We start from the raw sequence: 17388 nt of genomic DNA on the forward strand, positions 1-17388 counted from the left end.
CGTGTTTGCATTTTTTTTTAAAATTTAAAACATTTAAATTTAAATATGTCAACAGAATGGCAAAGCCTAGTGTGAATATAAAGAACATTGGTGCTGTACATGCCAAATAATTGTGTGTATACAGGGTGTTTCAGTTAAACGTTTCAGAACTTCTAAGAGGGGTAGAGTACATCCTGACAACTCGAAATCATATAGCAATGTGGGGTCGGAAATGCTTTCCTGAAGCGGTGTTGTACACAGAAGCACCATAAAGAAAAGAGACCGTAAGTGAGAAATCATTTTAATAATACATGAAAAGAAGCAAAAGGTACATGGATTAAAGTAAGTGTTCGAAGTTTCTTCCACGGGCTACAATGCACGCCTCACATCTCCGACGCATGGACATCCGAACATTCTGGAATACTCCAGGCGAATTTCGAATTTCTTCGGCAGCTACTGCGATTCTTGCAACCAGCTCCTCAGCATTGTCAACAGGGGTGTCATAAACTAGCGATTTCATATGACCGTGAAAATTCCTTCACAAGGGAAGGAATTTTCAACACGCATAATGACCATATCTGGGCGGTCGAGAACCCGCATGCAATACGACGTCGTGCAGCACATTCGATTTTCGGTCAATGTATGGGCCGGTATTATGGGAGATCACCTCATCGGCCCTTACCTGTTACCGTGTCGTCTAACCGGACCTATCTACTTGATCTTTCTGCAGCAAGTATTGCCACAACTTTTGAGAGATGAACAGATTTCTGCATTGACGCAACAGACAATGTGGTTCCAACACAATGGAGCCCCTGCCCATTATAGTGGAGATGTTCGTAACTACCTGGATGTCACATTTGGTCAACAGTGGATCGGACGTGGTGGTCCCGTGCGTTGGCCTGCTCGGTCACCCAACCTATCATGTCTTGATTTTTATTTCTGGGGTCATATGAAATCGCTAGTTTATGACACCCCTGTTGACAATGCTGAGGAGCTGGTTGCAAGAATCGCAGTAGCTGCCGAAGAAATTCGAAATTCGCCTGGAGTATTCCAGAATGTTCGGATGTCCATGCGTCGGAGATGTGAGGCGTGCATTGTAGCCTGTGGAAGAAACTTCGAACACTTACTTTAATCCATGTACCTTTTGCTTCTTTTCATGTATTATTAAAACGATTTCTCACTTACGGTCTCTTTTCTTTATGGTGCTTCTGTGTACAACACCGCTTCAGAAAAGCATTTCCGACCCCACATTGCTATATGATTTCGAGTTGTCAGGATGTACCCTACCCCTCTTAGAAGTTCTGAAACGTTTAACTGAAACACCCTGTATTACGGTAGTAAATTAAGATTGGGATGTTGTAGAAAGAACACACACAAGAAAGAACAAAATTTATTTAGAATCTATTAGAAGGTACAGTGCAGCAAATTTACAAGACAATTAGAAATAAATCTAGAATGTTGCTTCCTTGCCATCACCAAAGCCAAACATTGTGCAGTATCACTGCACAATGTTTTTTTTTTTTAAATGAGAACTGTGAGGTGCAGTTTCAATGCTAAACAAAATTATCGGAATAGTCACTTTATACCTTGCAACCATTTTCAAACCTTTCCTCTGTGTGAACTTCAAAAATTCTAGTAAAATTGAGTATTTGGAAAGGTCAGAAAATTTTCAGTATTAACCTTAAACAATCAGATGATTTGAAAGCATTTGGCTTCATACACAAGGATACATTTTTTTCTTCTGATGTTAACAATGAAGTAATCTACAAATGCATTGATTTATTTATCCATTGAGAATTTCCTCCTGAAATATTGGAAGGAAATTTCAAAATGTTCTGTCAAAAAGGGCATTTATTTATTATTAACGAGGAATCCCACCCCTCCCCCTTTTTTAATTGTATAGTATATCATTTTCTAAGTCATTTAGCCTAAAGCCAAAGTTTTGCTTCATTCTTGGAAGCTGCACTGTTGATGAGAAATATGCCATCAATAAATTTTGCTGTCAAGACATCAAAAAAAATTAATACCTTTCTAATAGTCTGGGTGATATACGGTATTAATTTTCAAAACTACCAACTTTGGATACAGATGATTTCATTTGCTGGATAATCTATTAATATGTGGTAATCCCCTAAACCCAAGTTCCCAATCTGTGGAGCCTGCTCACTGCATTAACGATTGCTTGGGAGCATTGACTTAAAATAAAATAAAAATTAATTCGCTTTACAAGTAAAACGATATTTCATATTTCAGTACACACACACACAAAATAGCTTAGCTCATCCTAAACATATTTTAAGATGTAAATGATGGAATCGTTCCTTCACTGAATTTTCAAAGTTCTCGTCTGAGAACTGAAAGAAGTCACCTCAGACAAGGGGAAAGTGCAATGTGTATTTGTTTTCTGTCAGAAAGTATATTCTTTATGGTGTCCTTGCACAAATAGGCTCCTTAATATCTCGGATTAAAACGTTTGAAAATACAGACAGCATTTATTGCACTTCTCATTTTTCTAAATACTGAATATTTATATAAAGTGCTAGAATATTTCTTTCAGTTCCAACCTGGTGTAGTATAAATCAGACATATTCATTTTATTTATGGTTGTATGAAATGAATTTTTATAGCATGTAATTATTGATGGATTGTTAAATAATTATGTAATAAATAATTGATTGTTTGGTTATGATTTAATCACTATTTTAAAGCTTTTAAGGATTTAGTTAATTTTAATTAACTAAAACAGGAAGGCATTTCCCATTGCTGGCATTGGCAGAGTGAATCAATTGACATATATAATAAATCCAAGTAAAATATTTTCATGATAGGTTGCCTGTCAGTTTCCAGGTGTTTAGAATAGTTGTCGTTTGCATCTCATTAATGATGTAAAGGAATTATTTAAGCCTTTGGAAACAGTTAAAAGATAGTTATCTCAGGCCAAGATGAAGAGCCAGACCAGCCTTGGACCAAACAAACAGCACAGTCATACCATCTGGTTTGCCACTAATTCAATACAGTGTCACGTTACAGGATGCTACTTAGAGAGAGAAGTAACAAGAGTAGAAATACAAATTTTTTTTTTTTTATGTGAACCCCAAACACGAGAGGTATTAGAACCTATAGTACTTAGTACCGTGCTTGGGTTGGAGGTTGAAAAGACGAAAGAAGATATTTGTGGACATTGGACTTGAACTTCTGTAGATTGTAATTTTCAGGAAATACATATGAAGGAAGGTTGTTCCAGAAAACAGCAGTTGAATGAATAAATGAGGAAGATGAAAAGTTGGTTCTGTGGGTTTGAAGTTGGACAGTAAATGGATGTTGGCTGGTGGCGGCACGTGTTCGGACTGTTTTGAAAGAGAGAGCGGGAATTATAGAAGCCAATTCAGAAGAACAGTGCCCATGGAAGTATCTGTAGAAGAGGCATGCAGCAGAAACAGTGCGTCTATGAGAAAGTGAGTGGAGAGACTTAGAGATGAATCATTAATTCACCTAACTGCCCTCATCTGAATGGAATCAAGAAGCCTGAGAGGTTTTGGGGGCACCACCCCAGACGTGGGAACAATATTCCATGGCAGGGCGGATTTGCGATTTATACAGAGTGAGCAGCTGTTTGGAAGAAAAGTAACGCCGAGAGCAAAAGAGAAAACCAAGTTTTTTAGATGCAGAGGAAGCAATATTTGTAATGTGCTTGTGCCAAGAGAGATTAGAAGTGAGGGTAATCCCCAAAAGAGATATATCATTTTGCCTAGAAATCGGAGTGTCACTAAAGATAAGCATAGGAGCAGAAGAATCCTTTTTGCGAGATATAAGACAAGACTGAGTTTTAGAAGAGTTGAAATCAACTAAGTTGTCTTTGCCCCACTGGAGAATTACCTGAAGATCGGCATTTAAGGAATTGGCAGCAGATTTTCGAGAACTTATTGAAGCTGATTGAGTAGGACAAGGTTTCTCAAAATGGAAAGTTGAATGCAATGTGCTATCATTGGCAAAACTATGGATAGGATTTCCAGTCAATGGAAGAACGTCATTGATATACAAGAGGAAAAGAGTGGGGGAAAGAACTGAACCTTGGGGGACACCGGCATTAGTGGAGAAGTTAGAAGACAGAGCCATCTACCATCACCCTCAGTGAGCAATCAGAGAGGAAACTGGATAACCAATTACTAAAAACAGTTGGCAAACCATAAGATGGAAGCTTGTTTAGAAGACCTTTATGAGAAACACGATCAAAAGCCTTTGAGATGTCAAGAGCAACTACTTGTGTTTTACCGAACCTTTCCATTGAATTAGTCCATAAATGGGTAACATAAACCAGAATATCACCAGTGGATTGACACTGACGGAATCCATACTGGCGATCGTTGATCAGATGGAAGGTTTCTAGGTAGTTTAAGAGTTGGCGGTTAATTGATTTCTCCATTACTTTAGAAAGAGTAGAAATAATTGCAATGCGATGATAATTGGATGGGAGGGATTTGTCACCCTTTTTAGGAACTGGCTGGATATGAGCAAATTTCCAAGCAGAAGGAAAAACACCTTTGGAATAAGAAAATGAAAAAAGGCGGCAAAGAATAGGAGTAAGTTCAGGAGCACAGGTTTTGAAAACAAGTGGAGAAATACCATCAGGACCTGGAGCTTTCTTAGCATCAAGATTCATCAAAATCCTGATATCCTTTTAACGGACGACCACAGGAGGCATTGAATGGAGCGTGTTAGGAATGGTGGGTGTTTTACCAAGATCATTAATACATAAGCTGGAAGAAAAATGGGATGCTAGCAGGTCAGCTTTATCCTTGGCTGAAGTGACAACAGAACCATCTGGTTTGGACAAAGGTGGGAGCAGAGATGGGCAAAAGTTGCGGCCAATAGCTTTGGCAAGAGACCAGAATGATCGGCTACCATTAGGGCAAGAAGCAAGTTTTCTACTCTTGGCCTGTTCAAACTCTAGTTTGGACTGATTAATAACTGCTTTACAATTGTTACGAGCTTTGGTGTAGGCAGAAAATGAAACTGAAGAATTAGAAACAAGCCAATTACGATATGCAACATTCTTCTCTTGGACAGCCTTAGCACATTTATTGGAAAACCAAGGTTTAGATAAAGGACGAGATTTTAAAGTGGAGTGTGGGATAAAGGATTGCATTCCTGCAAGAATAACTTCGCTGACACGATCTGAGCAAACGTTGACATCTGAAGTTTTGAAACAGTAATCAGACCAAGGAAAAGAAGTCTCGCAGGTCATAATAGCCTCAGCATCTCGACTTGCTGGGTCGGTGTGACTAGAAAACGGAAGCCAGCTGGAGTTGTGAACATTAAAATCACCAAGGAAAATTACCTCACTGTTAGGAAAGTTGGACTGGAGAAAGTCAAGTTGCAAAGAGAGGAAGTCAAAGAGCTCCAAGTGATTAGTGGAGTTGCGAGAACGGTAGAGACAACAGATGAATTTGACACAATGAGGTAGAGAGATTTTAAGCCAGAGAAGATCAAAGAGAGGAGATTCCAAATTGCCAAGTCTCTGACAGGGAATATCAGAACGGACATATGCACAAGTACAAAGTGTACCACCTTTGAGGTGAAAGGAATCATACAGCAAATAATTTCGACATCTGAGATGAGCAGTAGTTGAATCAACCGATAACTGAGATTCAGTCAGAAAAAGTACATGGGGTTTGGAAGACTGCAAGTGGAAATGGACATCGTTGAGATTAGAATTGAGACCACGTATATTTGTGAAATGAATTAGGAAGTCCTTGGAAGGTTTATTTCTTTTTGCAGATACGCTTGCTCTATTATTTTGACAATTCATGGTGTATTCAGTAGTAAGAAAAAGTGGGTGGGACATGCTGAATGAAGTAATGAAATTTTTGGATATGGCATACATGTGGTAAGAATATACCCATATCCTTGACATAACGTGGCCTCGACAATGCTCCCCACATACATACTACTCGGACTCCCTCCAGTCACTATCTGGCAGAGTAGAGGTAGCAATATTATACACTAGCTGATCCGGAAGCCTCCTAGAGAGTTACCAATAGGTTTGGTCCGGTGTACTAACTAGTGGCCGGCCTGCGAACACCGTTTTAGAGCTGTACCCTCGAAATGTAAGGAATATTGGATCTCGCCACGACATTCATCATAACCTCAAAAATCATCAATGATACTGCATGATGGAAGAGATAGGGAAGGGTTGGCCGAACCTTAGCTCTAGATATTAAACATGGGTTCCACCACTTCAAGCCTCCAATAAGCAAAGTGGTGGTATTCACCGGTTGATGAGAGTCATCTACCACCTAGTACTGCCTGGTAACAAAGAGGGGCGGCATTCCTCCATGTGGTGTGGGCGTCACACCTCGACCTCTGCTTACATTGGTTCACACCTGGGTGGTCACGCACCATGTACTTGTGCATGAGGTTATACCCAGGATTACTAACAGTCCCACCATCGTGAAGGTGCAAGCAAAGGATTTGGCTGTCATGGACCGTCCGGACTTCGCCGAAATTGGGTCCACTTGACTTGAGTGTCACCCGAATATCAGTTCCATCAGCGTTTTAGACTCCCAGGTAGCATGTACAGCTTGTCTGGCATATCTGAGAGAATGTCTGTGACAACCTCAAGGACCAAGGAACAATTTATGAACAATTGAACAAATGAACAATTTATTCTTTCTGTACCACAGAAAAATTGTATATTTGCATCATGTTTCATTTAGAAATTTTCTTTAAAGTTAATTGGAAGAATTTTAATTCTTGGCAACAGAAGTTAAAATTTTCATATTTCATCTGTTTTTGTAAACAAGGTAAAGGATTCTTTACTAATTTTTCTTAAAATTCTAACATGCTTTAACTGTTTATAAATGTTGCTTGGCATTATACCACACTGGAGGAAGCGGGAGAGGAAAAAGAAATATCTTTATTGCTAAAAGCCCCTTACACCAACTTAGGTTAATGAAAATATTTATACCGAAACAGTATCTAGCTTAACAAGAAATAATCCTTTCAGAGCCAGGGATGTTATATATACACAAAATTGATTTTAGGATGTATTGATTTAACATATAAACAAAAGAATAATAGGGGATATGACATTTCAAATCAACCAGTGAGGCTGGACTATATACGGGGGGGGGAATTAATTATAAAATCAAAGTTAAGAGTCATGTACTGAAGCAGTCTGTTTGGCATATATCATTAGACGAAACTGAATCAGTCTCTGAGTCCATATTGGGCATCTGTTTGTGTGGCATTGAACTATTCCTTGTAATTGGTGGATAAATTATGATGTTAATGTATTTGGATGATATGTGATGAGTATATTGTAGGTGTAATCAGGCTGACTATAATTGGGTTGCTTAATTAAGCAGCATGTCAAGGTGGTTTAATATTAGAGTCAAAGACAGCTCCGAAGTGTGTGATTTGTCAAAACTGTTGTATCCCGATGAGCAGGTCTGATGATAGTGGGTGATAGCTTTAATGAAAATGGGCCCTCTGATTTGGTACAATTCATTTCAAGACTGTATTGTTACAGGTACTAAGTTTGATCAAGCAGAGTTTTGCTTGTTTTTAACGAAATTTGTTCTGGATTATTTGGGGAGATAGGTTAAGGTCTGTGAAGGGGCCATAGAACCATCTCTTACACTCATTCTTTGATTGCTGTGTCTTAAAGCAATCTGCTAAAGTATGCTCCCCACATCAGTGGATGGGAAACGATCCAGACATTTATTCAGCCATGCTTATATGGAAATTAATGGGCCCAAATATGGAAAAATGAAGTCAACAATAAACTACAGGAAATAAAACCTAATCCAGAAATATGGAACTCCAGCATCAGAGAGAGTCGCAGAGAAGAAATAATACTTGCCAGAGTGAGAATTGGCCATACCCATCTTACTCAAAATCCCCCACTCTGTGTTCAATGCCACGTTCAGCTTTCAGTAAAACAATCTTTTGGTATGCCCTCGATTCAGAAATTCCAGATTCCATTGTTTTCAGAGTTCATACAATAACCAGAATCCAGTTACGTTTCAACAGATCTAAGACAATTCTGCGAATATAGATGAATTGTTTAATTTTATTCGGCAAATCAGATTTGATAAACATATCTGAAAAAAATGTTAGATTTACGATAAAAACTTGGAAAGACATCTTGGCCATTGATGCCCTTGTGTCTTAAAACCATTAAACAACAACAACAGCTTATATGGATTCAGTAAGAACAAGAATCAATGCTCTTCAAAACTTCTCTGGAATATCAAGGGGGGCATAGCTGGGAGAGAAAGTGCAGGGCTGGATGTCTGGCAACCAAGGCTCTTGCCCACATTTCTCAAAAAGTCATAGGACCTATGGCATTTGTACTGGATGCAATGATGCTGCGGCTAAGCCGGAAAGGGTGGGTGGTTATTAAGGAGCCACGTTATAACACCCAAGAAGGAGTGCAAAAACCGGCTCTTCTTTGTATTAGGGATGGCCCCGTATACCTTCTGGACACGCAGGTTGTTGAATCACACTATGACTTAGAAGCTTGTCATCCATTGAAGTCTAGGTATTACGATAGTAATAGCAGTTTAAAACAGTTGATTTGGAATTAAACTGATTGGGTCTTTTATAACTGTTTTATAGAGGGGTTGGAATATCTGCAGCCCTTTTAAGATCCCTTGTGCTGATTGCATCAGACCTGTAGGTCATATCAGTCCGGGCCCTACAGGAACGTATAGCTGCTGGGGGAACTCATCAGTGAATTACCACTATAGTGTAATGCCCTGTTATGTGGCTTGAATTTGAGATGCCTGATGGTGTATAAAGTAAATCGGATAAAAATGATTTTAGGGCCTCCTAAGCCTCAGGCTGTGTAAAAATTTGTACAATAATGGCATGTTAGTATGCAGTAAACACTAAGTTAGCTAAAACAGCATTGTTTAGTTATTTCTCATATTGTGAATACCTTCACGAGTTGCCACAATATTGCACTTTCTCAACAATGAAATTAGTTAGCTGATTAGTTTATGTTTAAACAATGATTTATCGAAAGAAATGAAAATGTAGCCTGTAAAATCAAGCAAATTATATAATAGAGAAATTATTTACAACTTACAAATGTTAAAGAATGTTTATTCTTCATCATCATCATCAACTAAATGCACACTCGTTATTGGCTCGGCACTCGGTTTGTTGCACAAGGAGTCTTCAGAAATGTTTCAAGAAGTGTTTGTTTCCAAGATAATCTATTTTCTTTATAAATTTCACGAAAAGCATTTATTAACGGCACACAAATTGCAACACGATTTGTGTGGTGTAACAAGTTTACAAAGCTTTAAAAAAAAGATTTGAAAATTTATTTGTTTTTTATACGATTGAAGATTTTAGTAAAGGTCAAACACATTTCACCATAATGTAAAAACCACACAATTCCAGCTATCGGTATTTTGGCAATTGCAATAACTTTGAGTTTACTACCCATTTATAATTGCTTGCAGTAACAGAAAAGCCCAATAAACTGGAAAGTGCAAATTGTTTTATGGTCGTGACCTCCAGAAATGTGCTTTAGAAAAATATCACAAAGGCGTTTAAAATTGATTCTTATAACGGAATGTGATAGCGATGAAAGTGTAGTGCATTTTAATGATTTGAATTGGTAACTAATACAATTTGCAAACCACACTCACAACCTTTTATATGCCTTAAGGCATATAAGGTGTGGCCTTAAGGTCACACTCCTGACCTTAAAAATGACATTTTAGAGAGATGAATAGCTTAGTTATACAGATAAAATTTCAACTTCCGAGATCTAGAACAAATTACCAAAAAACAATGTATTATTGGGTTCACATTACGATATCAGGCCTGACGTAGCCCAGTGGTCAGGAGCGAGAGTGCATAGCATGCGTTCCTTGAGTGGTCTGGAGTTCAAGCCCGTGACTACTAATTGTATAACTATGCATGTGGTTTGGGATGCGGTATTTATGAATGTTTAACATTCATTTTTTGCAATTAATATTTTCGATTTTGTTGATACTTGGGGGAAAAAACTCGTAAAGCGAAAACTGCCTGTATTTCCTTTGCTTTCATTAATTATTTAATTTATTATATTACTCTTTTTTTCTGTATTTTTATTTTTTGGCTGGTGCAGCATAAGCCTTCCTTGCACCATATGGCCATTACTATTACTGTGGACGTTGCCTGGAGAGTGCTTCCTCTTCGAGTGTATCATATAGTTGGTCATATACAGGCAGGCAGATTTCAGCTAGTTCATGTTTGGTCTGTTGGTAGTTGTTGATATCACGAAGTCCACAACACTGATAGTTGGGACGATCATCTGCTGCTTCAACTGGCAATACTATGGAAACTGATCCTATTATGACTTATCACGACAACGCTCCATGTCATAAAGGACGGATTTGTGCATAATCACATTAGAAAATTGGACTCGCTAGCTCAGAACACTGTGACATTAACTAATGAACACGTGGGCAACGAATTATAGTGCCAGATAAATAGATTCCAGTCAAAACAGCCTTCCAAGCTGGCTCTAGCAGCTGTTTCATGAGAATTGGAGACAAATGCTTACTGACTTCTCCAACATAATATTAGCTATACAGCAGAACACTGATGCTGATATGGAGACTCTATCAACATTCAAGTACTTGTAGATAACAAATGTATAATTCCCCAAAGGTGAATTCTGAATTCTGCACTTTCTGAGGTGACAAGATTTTTTTTTTTCCTACACATACCATTTACGAAAATCAGAACAGAGTGACATGGTTCACCAGAATGTAGTCTAGCACTGAAGTACATGTCCTTCCAATACTGTTACTGCAAGGTAGAAATATCAGAACTGTTGATGATTATGATGATTGCAGTAACTGCAACAAACTCCACAGATAAGAAAGCATATTCTGGTATATAATTTTCTCTGGGTATCCATCCGATTCAGACGTGGCCATTAGTTTGGACAACACAGCTCTATGCTATTCTGAAAACCAAAGAGGACGGGTTTCGAGGTTGTGCATTGTGTGTTGTGATATTTGGTTTGTGTGTTGCAGCTGTTCCGTAAAAGTGGCTCCCTCCGTATCGGCCGTGTATTGATAGTAATTCCTATGATCTTCTGGATAAGAGTATTCCATGATTGATGAGATCTATGTGCCATTCTTCCCAGCCACTTCTGATCGAATTCGAGAGAAAGATCGAAAGTTGATAAGCTCGACACGACGTACCTACTGTACTTACACCGGTCTAAGAGTAGGAGACCGGTGGAATTACTTAAACAAGTACAGGTCACTGTTGAAAAAAAGCCATGAAGTAGGGTTGAATTTGAAAGTGTCTGTAATTCTGCCCAGACAGGATAGGATAGAGTATATGATGAGAGCCTTGTCGATCAATTCGGCCCTGGAAAGATTGTGCAAGCCTCAAGGGGTAGAATTTTTTTCAGCCTGGTCTGTACTTGTTAACAGGAGAGACTGCTTCTACAGGGATGGGATACACTTAAATAAAAGGGTGCAAGAATATTTGCTGATGCTATCGAGGCAGTGTTAGGAGGGTCAGAAAACTAGTAGCTTGGGAGGATACAAGGATAATAGATTAACAGTAGCCACTGGCAGAGGTGAAAGTGATTCTTGCACAGCTTCTATTAGAATGAGCAGCAGCCTGGAAAACAAGATGCAGGATATTTCAGAGACTACTGGGAGGCATTGTGGTACAAGTAAACACATGGGTTGTGTTAGGGTAGCTAAGAGTAGGAACAGGTACACATATACTTGCGTGTACACCAATTCTAGGAGTTTGGTAAATAAATTTGATGAATTTGAGGTGTTGCTCAAAACATCAAAGGCAGATATTGTTCGGATATCAGAGATGTGGTGTCACACAGATATAAGGAATGTAGAACTGGAATTTGGGGAGTACTATGTGTACAGAAAGGATAGGAAGGGAGAGAGGTTATGCTATTAGTTAAGAACCACATAAAATCCAAGGAAGTGAAGAGAGTCGACATCGCTGGACAGTGCAGTGTCGAGAGTCAGTTTGGTTTCACATAAGCATTGGGAGATCAAAATTGAGAACAGGAGTGTGCTATAGGCCTAATGACTGCTGAGTATAATAAGAAACTGTACAGGGAAATAGAGTGGGCCAGTAAATCAGAGAGTCTTATAATGGGGGATTTTAATTTCCCAGATATTGACTGGAATTTGTGGGTTGGTCACTCGCACACTAACAGGGCTTTTGTGGATTTATTGGATGATTGTTTTCTACATCAGCATGTTCGGGAAGAAACTAGAGGGAGTAATACTCTTGATCTAAGTATCAGCAGTGATTCTTCATGAATCAAGAATCTGCAGATAAAGGAACCACTAGGTGGCAGTGATCACAGTGTGCTGAAGTGGGATTTACTCAAAGAGGTAACTACCATTAGGGGTAAAGGGAAGGGTTATTGCTTCCGTAAAGGCGATTACAATAGTCTGAGACAGTATTTAAATTCTGTACAGTGGCACCATCTGATGCTGTTACCAACAGCATATTCAAAATGGAAAGCATTCAAAGAAATTATCTTGGACGCTACTAGGCTTTACATACCAACTAAGAAATATTGTTCAAGCTGGAACTAATGAGACATATGGCAGAGAAGAAAAATGCATGGGATGCGTATAAATTAATGGGTGACATGGAAGCCTATGAAGATATAAGCTGGTCTGTAACAAATTCACAAAGGAGATTAGGCAGATTATGAGAAATCCTTGGCAAAGGATGCAAAGAAAAACAGAAAAGAGTTCTTTACCTATGTAAACTCTAGAAGAAAGGGGATGAATCAGATTGGTCCACTGGATATTGATGGTTCAACTGTTGACGATCCTGCTGAGGTGGCTAACAAACTAATCGAGTATTTTGCATCTACATTCACACATGAGGAGTTATTCGGGAAGAGGAATGCCAGAGGTGAAGTAAACTCTAGCAGTGAGCTAGATGATATTGTAATAACTGAGAGGAAAGTGGAGGAGAAATTGTTGAGGATAAACATAAAAAAAGGCACCCCGGGTGGATGGAATCTATCCGGTTATATTAAAGGAGGCAGCAAAGGAAGTGAGCAAACCCTTAGCCATAATTATGAGAGCTTCTTTGGACTCAGGGGAGGTACCCATAGACTGGAGATGTGCAAATGTTACCCCAATTCACAAAGGAGGATCAAAGGCTGACACAAGTAATTATAGACCTGTGGGTTTAACTTCTATTCCAGGAAAATTAATGGAGGCACTGATTAAAGAAGCACTACAGGATCATCTAGACAAGACTTCAGTTATAACTCGGACACAGCATGATTTTGTTAAGGGAAAGTCTTGCCTGACCAATTTGATTGGATACTATGATGCAGTCACAAAGGAACTGGATGCAGGGAATAACTTTGATATTATATATTTGGATCTTAGACAGGCTTTTGATACTGTTGCACATGGAAGACTGCTGCACAAATTGGAGCAGTGTGGCATTGGAGGCAAATTGCCGCTAGGAATAAATGGATGGTTGAGGGAGAGAAGACAGAGTGTGGTAATCAATGGACACTGCTCATCGTGGAACAATGTTATTAGTGGAGTCCCTCAGGTTTCAGTGTTTGTTCCATTATTGTTTTCTGTATTTATAAATAATATTGATGATGGCATATCAAGCTTAATTTCCAAGTTTGCTGACGATATAAAGGTTGGCATTGTTGATAAGGTCACTAATGACGCTATGCTGCTGCAACAGGATCAGGAAAGGTTGAGCAGATGGGTTTCGAGGTGGCAAATGAAGTTTAACATTGACAAATGTAAAAATACTACATATGGGAAACAGTAACCCCAGATCAACGTATCAACTCTGTGGTACTACACTGACAGTGGTAGAGAATGAAAAGGACCTGGGGGTATGGTGCAGGCAGGTATGAAGTTCTCTGAGCAGTGCAGATGGGCTGCAAGAGTAGCTCATGGTATCTTGTCAATGATATACAGAATTTTTCTAGTGGGGATAAGGAGGTGATTATTCCCTTGTATAAGGCAATGGTCAGGCACACCTCGAGTACTGTATACAGGTATGGAGGCCTCATTTCAAGAAGGATGTAAAGCTGCTGGAACGAGTACAGAGAAGGGCAAACAAGATTAGTGAATGGAACAAAGGGTAGCTTTTACGAAGAAAGGCTTAAGTTTTGCAAATTACAGTGTCTGGAGACTAGGCACCGGCTAGGTGATCTGATAGAGGTGTATACAGTCTTGAATGGTTTGAGCATGCTCAATGCTGATGGGACTCTTCTTCTTGCTCAGAATAATCACCTGAGAGGGTATAAATTCAAATTGAGGAAAGACAAATGTAAGATAGATGTGCGGAAATTTGCCTTTAGCCAGCAGGTGGTTGGTTGGTGGAACAGACTTACATCCCTTGTCGTAGAAGTTGATAGCCTAAATAAATTTAAGGCTCAGCTAAACAGGTATATCGAACCAACGGAGGGATGAAATGGGAGTGGCTTTTCTTTTGGCTGATGCTGCATAAGCTTGCTTTCTTGTATCATATGCCCCTACTAATGCTAATGCTAATGCTTTTGTGCTGTTCTCCTTACCACTCTCGTCAAAACAGTTGCTTTTGTATCTATTTGTGATATGGTTAATTTTTTTCCAAATCCTTGTGGAATCGGGATATTCTTGGTAGTATAGTGCTACCATCTTGTTTGCTTTCGCGGACAGCAGTTGATATAATCACTAGCATGCACACATCGGCTGGAAAGGCTTGAATTCGAATCAGGTGAGTGACGTGAGGAATTTTGAGTGCATTTCATGTCACTGAGTTATTTGGTTTTAGGTGAACGTTGCATGGTTTTCGTCCAGGAAACAGGGAAATCAACCGCAGAATATACGCAACTAACACAGTGCTGATACCTCTCAGCCTTAGTTGCTTTGGCGCTTATCACACACTGCTGCATATTGCTCGACTTATGTTTCCAAAAATATAAATACTTGTGCTGAATGACATACATTACTAATTGTTGGAAAAAAAAATAAGGTCGTTATCCTCTTGTATAAGCCATGGTAGGTTGCATCTTGAGTATTGTGTACAGGTCGGAAGGCCTCACTTTAGGATTTAGATCTGCTGGAACGGAGATGGGCTATCAGATTGGTGAATGGAACAAAAGGGTGGGGGTGTTTAAGACCTTGAATGGATTAAATAAGAAGAATGGCACTCTTCCTCTTTCTGAGACTACACACATGAGGGGGCACAAATTCAAGTTGAGGAAGGATGGCTGCGGGATCGATGTGTAGAAGTTTAGCCAGCGGATGATTGATCGTTGGAACAGGCTTCCATCTGTTTGCAGAAGTGGATGGTTTGAATACATTCAAGGGAGAACTGGACAAATTCTTGGACAATATGGACGAGTGAAATGTGTATGTTTTTTTTTTTATATTATTTTATTTTATTTTATTTTTTTTTGACTGATGCTATATAAGCTTGCTTTCTTGCATTTGCCACTGCTACTACTACTCCTACATAATATTAATATTATCGTTATATAATATTAATATATTATATTATCGAGATCCGTTCTATAAATATTTGCGGATTGTTTTTGTTGCTATTCAGGCGCATCATAGGCCATATTGTGCTGTATATAATATGTCTGTAAGCTGCGTTCTACGAGTCGATTTGCTGTTTGCTAGACGAAAAACCATGTACCCTCTCCTGATACCTATTAACTCAGCTACGTTGTAAAGAGATCCATAAAAATTCCACGCGCTTTTGACGGGATTCAATCTCATGTCTTTTCAACGCAGTGTGGGAAGATGGTGTTTATACCAACTGTGCACCCAAGAGACAATTTTGTTGAAATTGATACACGTTTATGAATGGAATGAAAAATTCAAATGAGACACCACGAGCGATCAGCAGTTGCTGTATCATCTTCGTTAAACGATACCCAAAGCCATGACATCACATCATACTGCGCATTTGTCAAGAAGCACTTGATCCACATTATTTCACATATCTTTTTTCTCCCATAGTGCATATTAACTTGATGAAAATAACCTTATCTCTATACAAAAATTTATGCATTCTATGAAACCAGGGTTATTTCGAAATGTTTAAACAAGGATAATCTTGCACATGCTTTGCATCAATTTCGTTAAAAACACTCTGTACATCAGCATGTATGGAAATTCGACTTTTCGAACAGTCTCGCATGTTTGCTGATTGTTTTTATTCAAGTTGTCCGAAAGTCACACTACAGATTTTTCGATTTGCAATGAACATGAATGCCTAGCCCTTGGGTAGCACAGTTGGTAGAATCACTGTACTCCCCCACACCGGCAGAAAAGACCTTAGTTCGAGTCCCATCGATGACATCTGGAATTTTTATGGGCCTTTTAACGCGTGTCGGTGTCGGGCGGGGGTAGCATGTTTTTTCTCCAGGAAACTCGGGTTTTTCGCCCGGGGAAAGAAAAATGGACCTCAATATGACCTTGGAAAATAGAAAATCAAAGCAAAATAGCTTTAGTCGCCAATAGTCCTTAAACCCTAATACAACAGCATGTGTGTACCATAGTAAATTTTCTTCTATTGTCAACCACGGACCCAATTATTTCAAACACATTAGCTACAGAATATAATAGGTAAACATGCTTGGCTACAACCGTGTTTTAAAGAGTAACACACCTTCACTATGGTGGAACTGTTAGTAATTCTGGGTATAACCCCTATGCGCAAGCACACTGTGGGTGACTACCCAGGTGTGAACAAACGTAAGCAGGGGTCAAGGTGTGGCACCCACACCACATGGAGGAATGCCGCCCTCTGTGTTAACAGGCAATACTAGGTGGTAGATTTCTCTAATCAACCAGTGTAATTCCACCACTTTGCTTATTGGAAGGCATGTTTAGTCACCAGGGCCAAGTTCTGGTCAACTCTTCCCACCGCTTCCTTAGCCAGGTGGGCAGGAGCAGCAGTGCGTAGCATATGCTTTTTGATTAGACCGGGGTTCGAACCAGGGAATGATCACCGCACATCCCGAGAGCAATATGGCTTTAGTTGCTAATGCTCTTAAAAACCAAATAACAAACAAACAAACCATCTCTTCCATCATGCAGTTTGACTGACCTTTGAGGTTATGATACATATCATGATGAGATCCAATCTTCCTTACATTTTGAGGGTACAGCTATAAAACCGTGTTCACAGGCCGGCCGCTAGTTAGTACACCGAACCGAACTTATTGGTAACTCTCTAGGAGGCTTCCGGATCAGCTATTGTATACAAGATCAGCTATCTTGCTACCAGATAGTGACTGGCGGGAGTCCTAGTAGTGTGTATGCGGATGGGGATCATTGTCGAGGCCATGTTTTTTCAAGGATCTCGTTATATTCTTACCATGAGTACAGCATATCCAAAAATTTCATTACT

The sequence above is a fragment of the Mastigoproctus giganteus genome, chromosome 14, assembly GCF_048544385.1.
Source record: "Mastigoproctus giganteus isolate SK-2022 chromosome 14, ASM4854438v1, whole genome shotgun sequence".
Lineage (NCBI taxonomy): Eukaryota > Metazoa > Arthropoda > Arachnida > Uropygi > Thelyphonidae > Mastigoproctus > Mastigoproctus giganteus.